Source organism: Arachis ipaensis, chromosome B10, assembly GCF_059453495.1.
Source record: "Arachis ipaensis isolate K30076 ecotype BB chromosome B10, ASM5945349v1, whole genome shotgun sequence".
NCBI lineage: Eukaryota > Viridiplantae > Streptophyta > Magnoliopsida > Fabales > Fabaceae > Arachis > Arachis ipaensis.
In genome coordinates, this window is record NC_142435.1 from 127,234,174 (window position 1) to 127,244,876 (window position 10,703).

Consider the following 10,703-nt stretch of genomic DNA (forward strand, 5'->3'; position numbering starts at 1 on the left):
AAGTTGTGTCATAAGAGCTTGCAGAGTAGAGGTGAAACCATTCAGACTGGCGTTAATACTATTCACGATGGTATTTTCCATGGCCAGTTGTCTTTTCTCAAAAGCTTGTAATAAATCTTCATTAGAAGATACAGAAGAATGAGTAAATTGAGAGGTTTGCTGCTGATTGTTCGGTGGTCCTTGGTTTTGCCTCAGGTGAGGTGCTCGGTAAGGTTGATTTTGCTGCCTGTTATTGTTATTATTCCACCTCTGATTTCCCTGGTTATCTCTGCCTCCCCTATTATTGTTGTCTCTCCAATTTTGGTTTGAATTGTCCTGCCATCCATGGTTATTATTTCCACTTTGATTGTACCCTTGGTTGGGGCGGTCATAGAAGTTGTGAGTGGATGCCACCATGTTGTCATCTTGTTGGAGCTGCGGGCATTCATCAGTGTAATGGCTGTAATCAGCAAAAATTCCACAAATTCTTTGTGGAACTAGTTGTTGGTTTTCCTGCGGTTGAGTTTGCTGAGCTTGTTGACTCAACTGCATTTGCTTCAGCAGGTTGGTCATCTCACAGATGCTTCGATTTAGAGCAGCAGTCTCTATGCCAGAAGATACTTCTGTAACGGTTTTTGAACAGCCTTGCTTCTGTCTGTGGTTCCGAGTAGATTCAGCTAAATCACTGATCAATTGCCAAGCTTCATCAGTGGTCTTGTACTTCTTCATAGACCCATTGCTGGCACTTTCCAATGTGGTTTTATCTTGGGGTCTCATACCTTGTGTGATATAGCTGAGTAGCACGATCTTGTCAATCATGTGGTGGGGGCATGCTTCCAGAAGATTATTGAAGCGCTCCCAGTATTCAAAGAGAGTCTCATTGTCGTCCTGAACAATTGTAGAGATATCATTCCTCAGTTTATCAGTAACTTCAGATGGAAAGAATTTCTCCAGAAACTCCTTTCTGAGTGTATCCCAGTTGGATACATTTGCTAGAGGTTGAGTGTAGTACCACTCTCTTGCTTTTCCCTCAAGAGAGAACGGAAAAGCTTTCAGCAGAATTGAAGTTTCATCAATGCCATCATGCCTGACAGTAGAACAGGCTACCTGGAAATCTCTCAAGTGCTTGATAGGCTCTTGAGCAGGTAGGCCATGAAACTTGGGCATCAAATTTAGCAGTGCGGTCTTTATCTCAAAATCCGTAGCTACCGCTGGATGATGCGCTTGAAACGGTTGCATTGTAAAATCAGGAGCTCCTTCCTCTTGAATGGTAACTCTTCTAGCTGCCATATTTTCTGCACGTAAAACAACCGAATCAGTAGAACGAGGGCTGGTTTCTTCCTCAGATTCACTTTCAGATCCGCCCTCAAAGTGGGCTAACCTACACTGTTCTCGCCTTATTCGTGAAATAGTCCTTTTAATTTCAGGATCGAATATTAGCAAGCGCGGATTAGGAAGTGAACGCGTCATTTGACGGAAGAAACATGCAGCTCATAGTAGCAAAATTAAATAAAATGCAAATAAATAAATTCTAATTAATAAAATTAGCACTCTATTGCAACTCCCCGGCAACGGCGCCAAAAATTGATGGGAAGCAGAAGCTGGTGAATTAAAAATTTATTAAAATGGTTACATTGCAAGTATAGTTCTTAACTCACCGAAAATCTGCCTATCAATTTAGAAATATGTCACAGAGAGTTTAAATTAAAATTACTGGGAGTTTTAAGTCCCAGGTCGTCTCCCAACGAGTTGCAGAAAAGTGTGCTGTTTTATTAATCAGATGTTCCAAGAAGTTGAGCTAAGTAAATTGGAATTTAAATTGAGGAATTTTAAATAATATAAATGAAAGCCTTGACTGGGAATTGATTAGTTAGAATCTCTATCATTGATGGAGTGATTTTTAAGATTGATTTATAATTAACGGTTACTCTGTTTGGTTATCCTTTACTAGGTAAGGGAAAGTCAAACAAGTTGGACTGCCAGATCTATTCACGAGTTACAACCCACTTAGTTCAAAGGGATTGGCGTTAGTGACAGGATAACAATCCAACATTTAACCCAACTATAAATTTCTCCTTCAATCCTTCCAACTCAAGAATTCCTTTTAATCAACTCCCTATCAAGTAATGAAACTACTCACGCATTGTAAATAAAGAATCCATGGCACATGAAAGGGAATTAAAAGAAGACATGATTATTGGAATTGAAATTAAATTAAAGAGAAATAATCCTTGCATTAATTAATCATAAAAGTATCTGAATGACAAAATTGAACATAACAAAGAACATGGAAGAATAAAACCAAGTTAAGAGAACAAACTAGAGTGATGAAGTCTTGATGAGGAAATAACTCTTCTCAATGTTCCAGTGCTAAGACCAATTGAAAATTAAAATTCTAAAAACTAGAGAGAAAAACCTAAGAGAGTGAAAAAACTAGATCTAAAACTACTGAATGAATGTCTCTCTTGTTTCTGCATATTCTCTGGCTCTAGTCTACTGTTCTGGGCCGAAAACTGGGCCGAAGTAAGGTCCAAAATCGCCCCCATCGAATTCTGCAGATTATGCAAATCGCACATGTCACGCGATCGCGTCGTCCATGCGGGCGCGTCGCTTGCGCTTTTTCCTCTCCACGCGTTCGCGTCGTCCACGCTACCGCGTCGCTTGCGATTTGCGCTCCTTCACATGGTCGCGTGAGCCATGCGACCGCGTCACTTCTCGCTGGTTATCTCCTCAAATTCTTGTGTTCCTTCCATTTTTGCTAGCTTCCTCTCCAATCTCCATCTCATTCATGCCCTATAAGGCCTGAAACACTTGACACACCTATCACGGCATCGAATGGAATAAAGGAGAATTAAAAGTAAATAATTAAAGTCTCTAGGAAGCAATTTTCAAACATGTACTGAATTTAGGAAGGAAATCTAAATGCATGCTAAATTGATGAATAAGTGGGCAAGGATCATGACAAAACCACACAATTAAACACAATATAAACCATAAAATAGTGGTTTATCAATAGCTCTACTGGAGGATCTCTTCATCTGAAGAAGACGCCTGCAGAAGCTCAAGAACTCATTGAAATGGTTGCAAATAGCCAATTCATGTACACTTCTGAAAGGAATCCTGTGAATAATGGGATAACTCAGAAGAAAGGAGTTCTTGAGATTGATACTCTGAATGCCATATTGGCTCAGAATAAAATATTGACTCAACAAGTCAATATGATTTCTCAGAGTCTGTCTGGAATGCAAGCTGCAACAGGCAGTACTAAGGAAGCTTCCTCTAAAGAAGAAGCTTATGATCCTGAGAACCCAGCAATGGAAGAGGTAAATTACATGGGAGAACCCTATGGAAACACCTATAATCCTTCATGGAAAAATCATACAAATCTCTCATGGAAGGATCAACAGAGACCTCAACAAGGTTTCAACAACAACAATGGTGGAAGAAACAGGTTTAATAGCAAGCCTTTTCCATCATCTTCTCAGCAACAGACAGAGAATTCTAAGCAAAACCCCTCTGACTTAACAACCATTATCTCTGATCTAATCAAAACCACTCAAAGTTTTATGACTGAAACAAGGTCCTCCATTAGAAATTTGGAGGCACAATTGTGTCAGCTGAGTAAGAAAATTACTGAACTCCCTCCTAGCACTCTCCCAAGCAATACAGAAGAAAATCCAAAAAGAGAGTGCAAGGCCATAACCACATCTCACATGGCCGAACATGGAGAGGAGGAAGAGGCAGTGATTCCCACTGAGGAAGACCTCAATGGATGCCCACTGACCTCCATGGAGTTCCCTAATGAGGAACTATGGGAATCTGAGGCTCATTCTGAGACCATAGAGATTCCATTGAATTTACTTCTGCCATTCATAAGCTCTGATGAGTATTCTTCCTCTGAAGAGGATGAAGATGTCACTGAAGAGCAAGTTGCTAAGTACCTTGGAGCAATCATGAAGCTAAATACCAAGTTATTTGGTAATGAGACTTGGGAGAATGAACCCCCACTGCTCATCAAAGAACTGGATGACTTGACTAGGCAGAGATTACCTCAAAAGAGACAGGACCCTGGAAAGTTCTCAATCCCTTGTACCATAGGCACCATGACCTTTGAGAAGGCTTTGTGTGACCTAGGGTCAAGCATAAACCTTATGCCTCTCTCTGTAATGGAGAAGCTAGGGATCATTGAGGTACAAGCTGCAAGAATCTCACTGGAGATGGCAGACAATTCAAAGAAACAGGCTTATGGACTTGTAGAGGATGTCTTGGTAAAGGTTGAAGACCATTACATCCCTACTGATTTCATAACCCTAGAGACTGGGAAGTGTATGGATGAATCCATCATCCTTGGCAGACCCTTCCTAGCCACAGCAAAAGCTGTGATTGATGTTGACAGAGGAGAATTGATCATTCAAGTGAATGAAGACTCCCTTGTGTTTAAAGCTCAAGGATATCCCTCTGTCACCATGGAGAGGAAGCATGAAGAGCTTCTCTCAATTCAGAGTCAAACAGAGCCCCCACAGTCAAACTCTAAGTTTGGTGTTGGGAGGCCACAACCAAACTTTAAGTTTGGTGTTGAACCCCCACACTCAAACTCTAAGTTTGGTGTTGGGAGGTTCCAACATTGCTCTGAACATCTGTGAGGCTTCATGAGAGCCCACTGTCAAGCTATTGACATTAAAGAAGCGCTTGTTAGAAGGCAACCCAATCTTTAATTATCTATATTAAATTTCTATTTTCTTTTGTTATTTTATGTTTTCTATAGGTTGATGATCATGTGAAGTCACAAAAACAATTGAAAAAGCAAAAACAAAGTGAAAAACAGAATGAAAAATAGAACACCCTGGAGGAGATAGTTACTAGCGTTTAAACGCCAGTAAAGGCAGCAGAATGGGCGTTAAACACCCAGTCTGGCACCATTCTGGGTGTTTAACGCCAGAAAAGGGCACCAGACTGGTGTTTAACGCAAGAAATGGGCAGCAGCCTGGCGTTTAACGCCAGGATTGGCAGAAAGGGGCGTTTTGCACGCCACTTGGTGCAGGGATGAGATATCCTTGATACCTTAGGATCTGTGGACCCCACAGGATCCCCACCTACCCCACCACTCTCTCTCTTCTTTACCCATTCACCAATCATCTCAATACCTCTTCCCAAAAAATCCCTCACCTATCAAATCCCACCATTCTCTTCACCACTCACATCCATCCTTCATAAACCCCACCTACCTCACCATTCAAATTCAAACGACTTTTCCTCCCAAACCCACCCTCTATAGCCGAACCATACACACCCCTCTCACCCCTATATAAACCCATCTTCACTCCTTCATTTTCACACAACCTAAACACCACTTCTCTCCCTTGGCCGAAACACAAAGCCCACTCCATCTCCTCTATTTCTTCTTCTTCTACTCTCTTCTTTCTTCTTTTGCTCGAGGACGAGCAACCTTCTAAGTTTGGTGTGGTAAAAGCTAAAGCTTTTTTCTTTCCATAACCATTTATGGCACCAAAGGCCGGAGAAACCTCTAGAAAGAGGAAAGGGAAGGCAAAAGCTTCCACCTCCGAGTCATGGGTGATGGAGAGATTTCTCTCAAGGGTATATCAAGACCACTTCTATGAAGTTGTGGCCAAGAAGAAGGTGATCCCCGAGGTCCCTTTTAAGCTAAAAAAGAATGAGTATCCAGAGATCCGACATGAGATCCAAAGAAGAGGTTGGGAAGTTCTCACCAACCCCATTCAACAAGTCGGAATCTTAATGGTTCAAGAGTTCTATGCCAATGCATGGATCACCAAGAACCATGATCAAAGGGTGAACCCGGACCCCAAGAATTGGCTTACAATGGTCCGAGGGAAATACTTGGATTTTAGTCCGGAAAATGTAAGGTTGGCATTTGATGAGCGGATATTTTATACGCTTTTTGGGGATAATTTCATATAGTTTAGAGTATGTTTTAGTTAGTTTTTAGTCTATTTCTAGTAGTTTTTAGGAAAAATTCATATTTCTGGACTTTACTATGAGTTGTGTGTTTTTCTATAATTTCAGGTATTTTTCTGGCTGAAATTGAAGGAGCTGAGCAAAAATCTGATTCAGGCTGAAAAAGGACTGCTAATGCTGTTGGATTCTGACCTCCCTGCACTCAAATTGGATTTTCTGGAGCTACAGAACTCGAAATGGCATGCTTCCAATTGCATTGGAAAGTAGACATCCAGGTCTTTCCAGAAATATATAATAGTCCATACTTTGCACAAGGATAGACGACGTAAACTGGCGTTCAACGCCAGTTCTCTGCCCAATTCTGGCGTCCAGCGCAAGAAAAGGATCAAAAACTGGAGTTGAACGCCCAAACTGGCATAAAAACTGGCGTTCAACTCCACAAATGGCCTCTGCACGTGACTCACTCAAATCTCAGCCCCAACACACACCAAGTGGGCCCCAGAAGTGGACCTCTGCACCATCCATCATAGTCCACTCATATTTTGTAACCCTAGGCTACTAGTTTAGTATTTAAACAACTTTTAGAGACTTATTTTGTATCTCATGACATTTCAGATCTAAACTTTGTATTCTCTGACGGCATGAGTCTCTAAACCCCATTGTTGGGGGTGAGGAGCTCTGCTGTGTCTCGATGAATTAATGCAAGTATTTCTGTTTTCCATTCAAACACGCTTGTTCCTATCTAAGATGTTCATTCGCGCTTAACTGTGATGGAGGTGACGAGCTGTGACACTCATCACCTTCCTCAAATCATGAAAGTGTGCCTGACAACCACCTCCGTTCTATATACGATTGAATGAATATCTCTTAGATTCCTTAATCAGAATCTCCGTGGTATAAGCTAGAACTGATGGCAGCATTCATGAGAATCCGGAAAGTCTAAACCTTGTCTGTGGTATTCCGAGTAGGATTCAAGGATTGAATGACTGTGACAAACTTCAAACTCCTGAAGGCTGGGCGTTAGTGACAGACGCAAAAGGATAGTAAATCCTATTCCAACCGGATCGAGAACCAACCGGTGATTAGCCGTGCTGTGACAGAGCGCGTGAGCGTAGTTTTCACTAGGAGGACGGAAGGTAGCCATTGACAACGGTGATCCACCAACACACAGCTTGCCATAGGAGGGCGTGCGTGCGTGAATCAGAAGACAGAGGAAAGCAGAGATTCAGAAGACAAAGCATCTCCAAAACTCCAACATATTCTCCATTACTGCACAACAAGTAACTTTTAACTTATGCTCTACTGGTTACTCACAATTCAATTGACAAACATAATTGACTTCCTGACTAAGATTTACAAAATAACCATAGATTGCTTCAAACCAACAATCTCCGTGGGATTCGACCCTTACTCACGTAAGGTATTACTTGGACGACCCAGTGCACTTGCTGGTTAGTGGTACGAGTTGTGAAAAGTGTGATTCACAATTTCGTGCACTAAGTTTTTGGCGCCGTTGCCGGGGATTGTTCGTGTTTGAACAACTGACGGATTATTTTGTTGCTTAGATTAGGAAAAATCTTTCTTTTTTTTTTTTGGTTTAGAGTCTTTTATTATTTATCCCTTGTTAAAATACTTTAAACTTATAGCTCAGTTATTTAGAACGTGGTGTTTATGTTCATGATAATTGGCTATCATATTTTTAAAACCTTTTTCAAAAATAACTTTTCTATTAAATCCTGTGCCAAACTTTAAGTTTGGTGTTTTCAAAAATAATCTTTCTTAAAATTTTTGAAGGTCCCATAACTCATTTGGCTAGAGCGTTAATCCGTGTTCTTGGTAATTGGGTTAGAGTCTTTTATATTCTTTTCAAAACCTTCTTTTTCATAAATAATATTTTCTCTATTAAATTTTGTGCCAAACTTAAAGTTTGGTGTTTTCTTGTTGATTTCCCTTTGGTTTTCGAAAATTTTGGTTTGGTTTTCTAAAAAAATTTTAAGTTTGGTGTTCTTTCTTCATGTTCTTGTGTTCTTGTGAGTCTTCAAAGTGTTCTTGAGTTTTCCTTGTGTCTTGATCTTAAAATTTTTAAGTTTGGTGTTCCTTGGTGTTTTCCTTCCAAATTTTTCGAAAACAAGGAGCATTAGATCTAAAAATTTTAAATCTTGTACTATCTTATTGTTTTTCTCTCTCCTCACTAAATTCAAAAAAAAAATATCTTTTCAAAATATCTCTTCTAACTTCCTAACTTCTTATCTTTTCAAAATTTGTTTCAACTAACTAACTAACTTTTTGTTTGTTTCTTAACTTTTTCAAAACTACCTAACTAACTCTCCCTCTCTCTAAATTTCGAAAATATCTTCCCTCTTTTTCAAAAATTTCTTTTTTTTTTAACTAATTAATTTTTATTTTCTTTTACGAAAAAAAAAATTTATTTAACTTCAAAATTCAAATTCTTTTTAGTTATTTTATTTTATTTAAGTATTTACTTCTTATAAAATAAAATAAATAAAAAGGTAAATCAGTCCAAGTTATATCCATAGATCCATCATGGACATAATTGGAAATGAACAGTCCAGGAGGACTCTGGGGTCATATTCTAACCCCTCTACTGCTTCATATGGGAGTAGCATCTGCATACCCTCCATTGGAGTCAGTAGCTTTGAGTTGAATCCTCAGCTCATTATCATGGTGCAGCAAAGTTGCCAGTATTCCGGTCTTCCACAGGAAGAACCTACAGAGTTTCTGGCACAATTTTTACAAATTGCTGACACAGTACATGATAAGGAAATAGATCAGGATGTCTACAGACTATTACTGTTTCCATTTGCTGTAAAAGATCAAGCCAAGAGGTGGTTAAATAACCAACCTAAGGCCAGCATAAGAACATGGAAACAGCTGACAGAAAAATTCCTGAATCAATACTTCCCTCCAAAAAGGATGACAAAGCTAAGGCTGGACATCCAAGGCTTTATACAAGGAGATAATGAATCTCTTTATGATGCCTGGGAGAGATACAGAGAGATGCTACGAAAATGTCCCTCTGAAATGTTTTCAGAGTGGGTTCAGTTAGACATCTTCTACTATGGGCTTGCAGAAGGAGCTCAGATGTCTTTAGATTACTCAGCTGGTGGATCTATCCATATGAGAAAGACAATTGAAGAAGCTCAAGAGCTCATTGATACAGTTGCCAGGAATCAGCATCTGTATCTAAGCAGCAACCCTTCCATGAATGAAGAGGTTAAAACAGTAACTGCTGAATTCAGTACTGTAAAACAAGCTGCTGAATTCAATCAGCAATTAGATTTTCTAACAAAACAGCTAGCTGAATTCAAAGACAGGTTACAGGAGACAAGGATAGCTAATATACATATGGACGAACATTTTAAGCAAACAAAGCAGCAGCTATCAAAGCAAATAGCAGAAGAATGCCAAGCAGTTCAATTAAGAAGTGGGAAAACATTAAATACCCCACCTCAAGGCATCAAAAATTCAAGAAATGAGCGACCCACCAAAGATTCCCCTGAGGACAGTAAGAGCCTAGGGAAAAATAATTCTGGCACTAAAACGCCAGAAAATGGGTGGAAGGCTGGCGCTGAACGCCCAGACCATGCCCAAAACTGGCGTTCAGCGCCAGAAACAAGGCAGGATTGGCGTTCAACGCCAGAAATGGGCAAGAATCTGGCGTTGAACGCCCAAAGAGGGCATAATCCAGCGTTGAACGCCCAAAATGGGCACATTTCTGGCGTTCAGGCGCCAGGAACAGACAGTGAGTTGGCGTCTAACGTCACTCTAGCTTCTGACTCTGGTACTCAATTGCCAGTGAGGGATCAGACACACACAAGTGCTGATAACAACCCCTCTAAAAAGGCTTCTTTAACCACTAAGGTTGAGGAATATAAAGCCAAGATACCTTATCCTCAAAAACTCCGGAAAGAGGAGCAGGATAAGCAATTTGCTCGCTTTGCAGATTATCTAAGGACTCTTGAAATAAAGATTCCTTTTGCAGAGGCACTTGAGCAAATACCTTCTTATGCCAAGTTCATGAAAGAGATCTTGAGTCATAAAAAGGAGTGGAGAGAAACAGAAAGAGTTCTCCTCACTGAAGAATGCAGTGCAGTCATTCTGAAAAGCTTTCCTGAAAAGCTTAAAGACCCTGGGAGTTTTCTGATACCATGCATATTGGAAGGTGATTGCACCAAGACAGCCTTATGCGATCTTGGGGCAAGCATCAACCTAATACCTGCATCCACTATCAGGAAGCTTGGCTTAACTGAAGAAGTTAAACCAACCAGGATATGTCTCCAACTTGCTGATGGTTCCACTAAATACCCATCAGGCGTGATTGAGGACATGATTGTCAGAGTTGGGCCATTCGCCTTTCCCACTGACTTTGTTGTGCTGGAAATGGAGGAGCACAAGAGTGCCACTCTCATTCTAGGAAGACCCTTCCTAGCAACTGGACGATCCCTCATTGACGTCCAACAGGGGGAAATAACCCTGAGAGTCAACGATGACGAGTTCAAGTTGAACGCTGTCAAAGCCATGCAGCATCCAGACACATCAACAGACTGCATGAAAGTTGACCTTATTGACTCTTTGGTAGAAGAGATCAACATGGCTGAGAGTCTCGAATCAGAGTTGGAAGACATCTTTAAAGATGTTCAGCCTGATTTGGAGGATTCATAGGACATGAAAGAGCCTCTGAACTTTCTTCTGAAAGAGGAAAAACCTCCTAAACCAGAGCTCAAGCCACTGCCACCATCCTTGAAATATGCATTTCTAGGAGAAGGTGA

At 40.5% G+C, this 10,703-nt stretch overlaps 1 non-coding gene across 1 annotated transcript; it reads left to right on the forward strand.

The window, feature by feature from the left end:
• Window positions 1-792: 792 nt before the first annotated feature.
• Window positions 793-900, forward strand: LOC148581652 (small nucleolar RNA R71). Its single transcript, XR_015896123.1, has one exon. It is a non-coding gene; the product is annotated as a small nucleolar RNA R71 (small nucleolar RNA).
• Window positions 901-10,703: the final 9,803 nt, after the last annotated feature.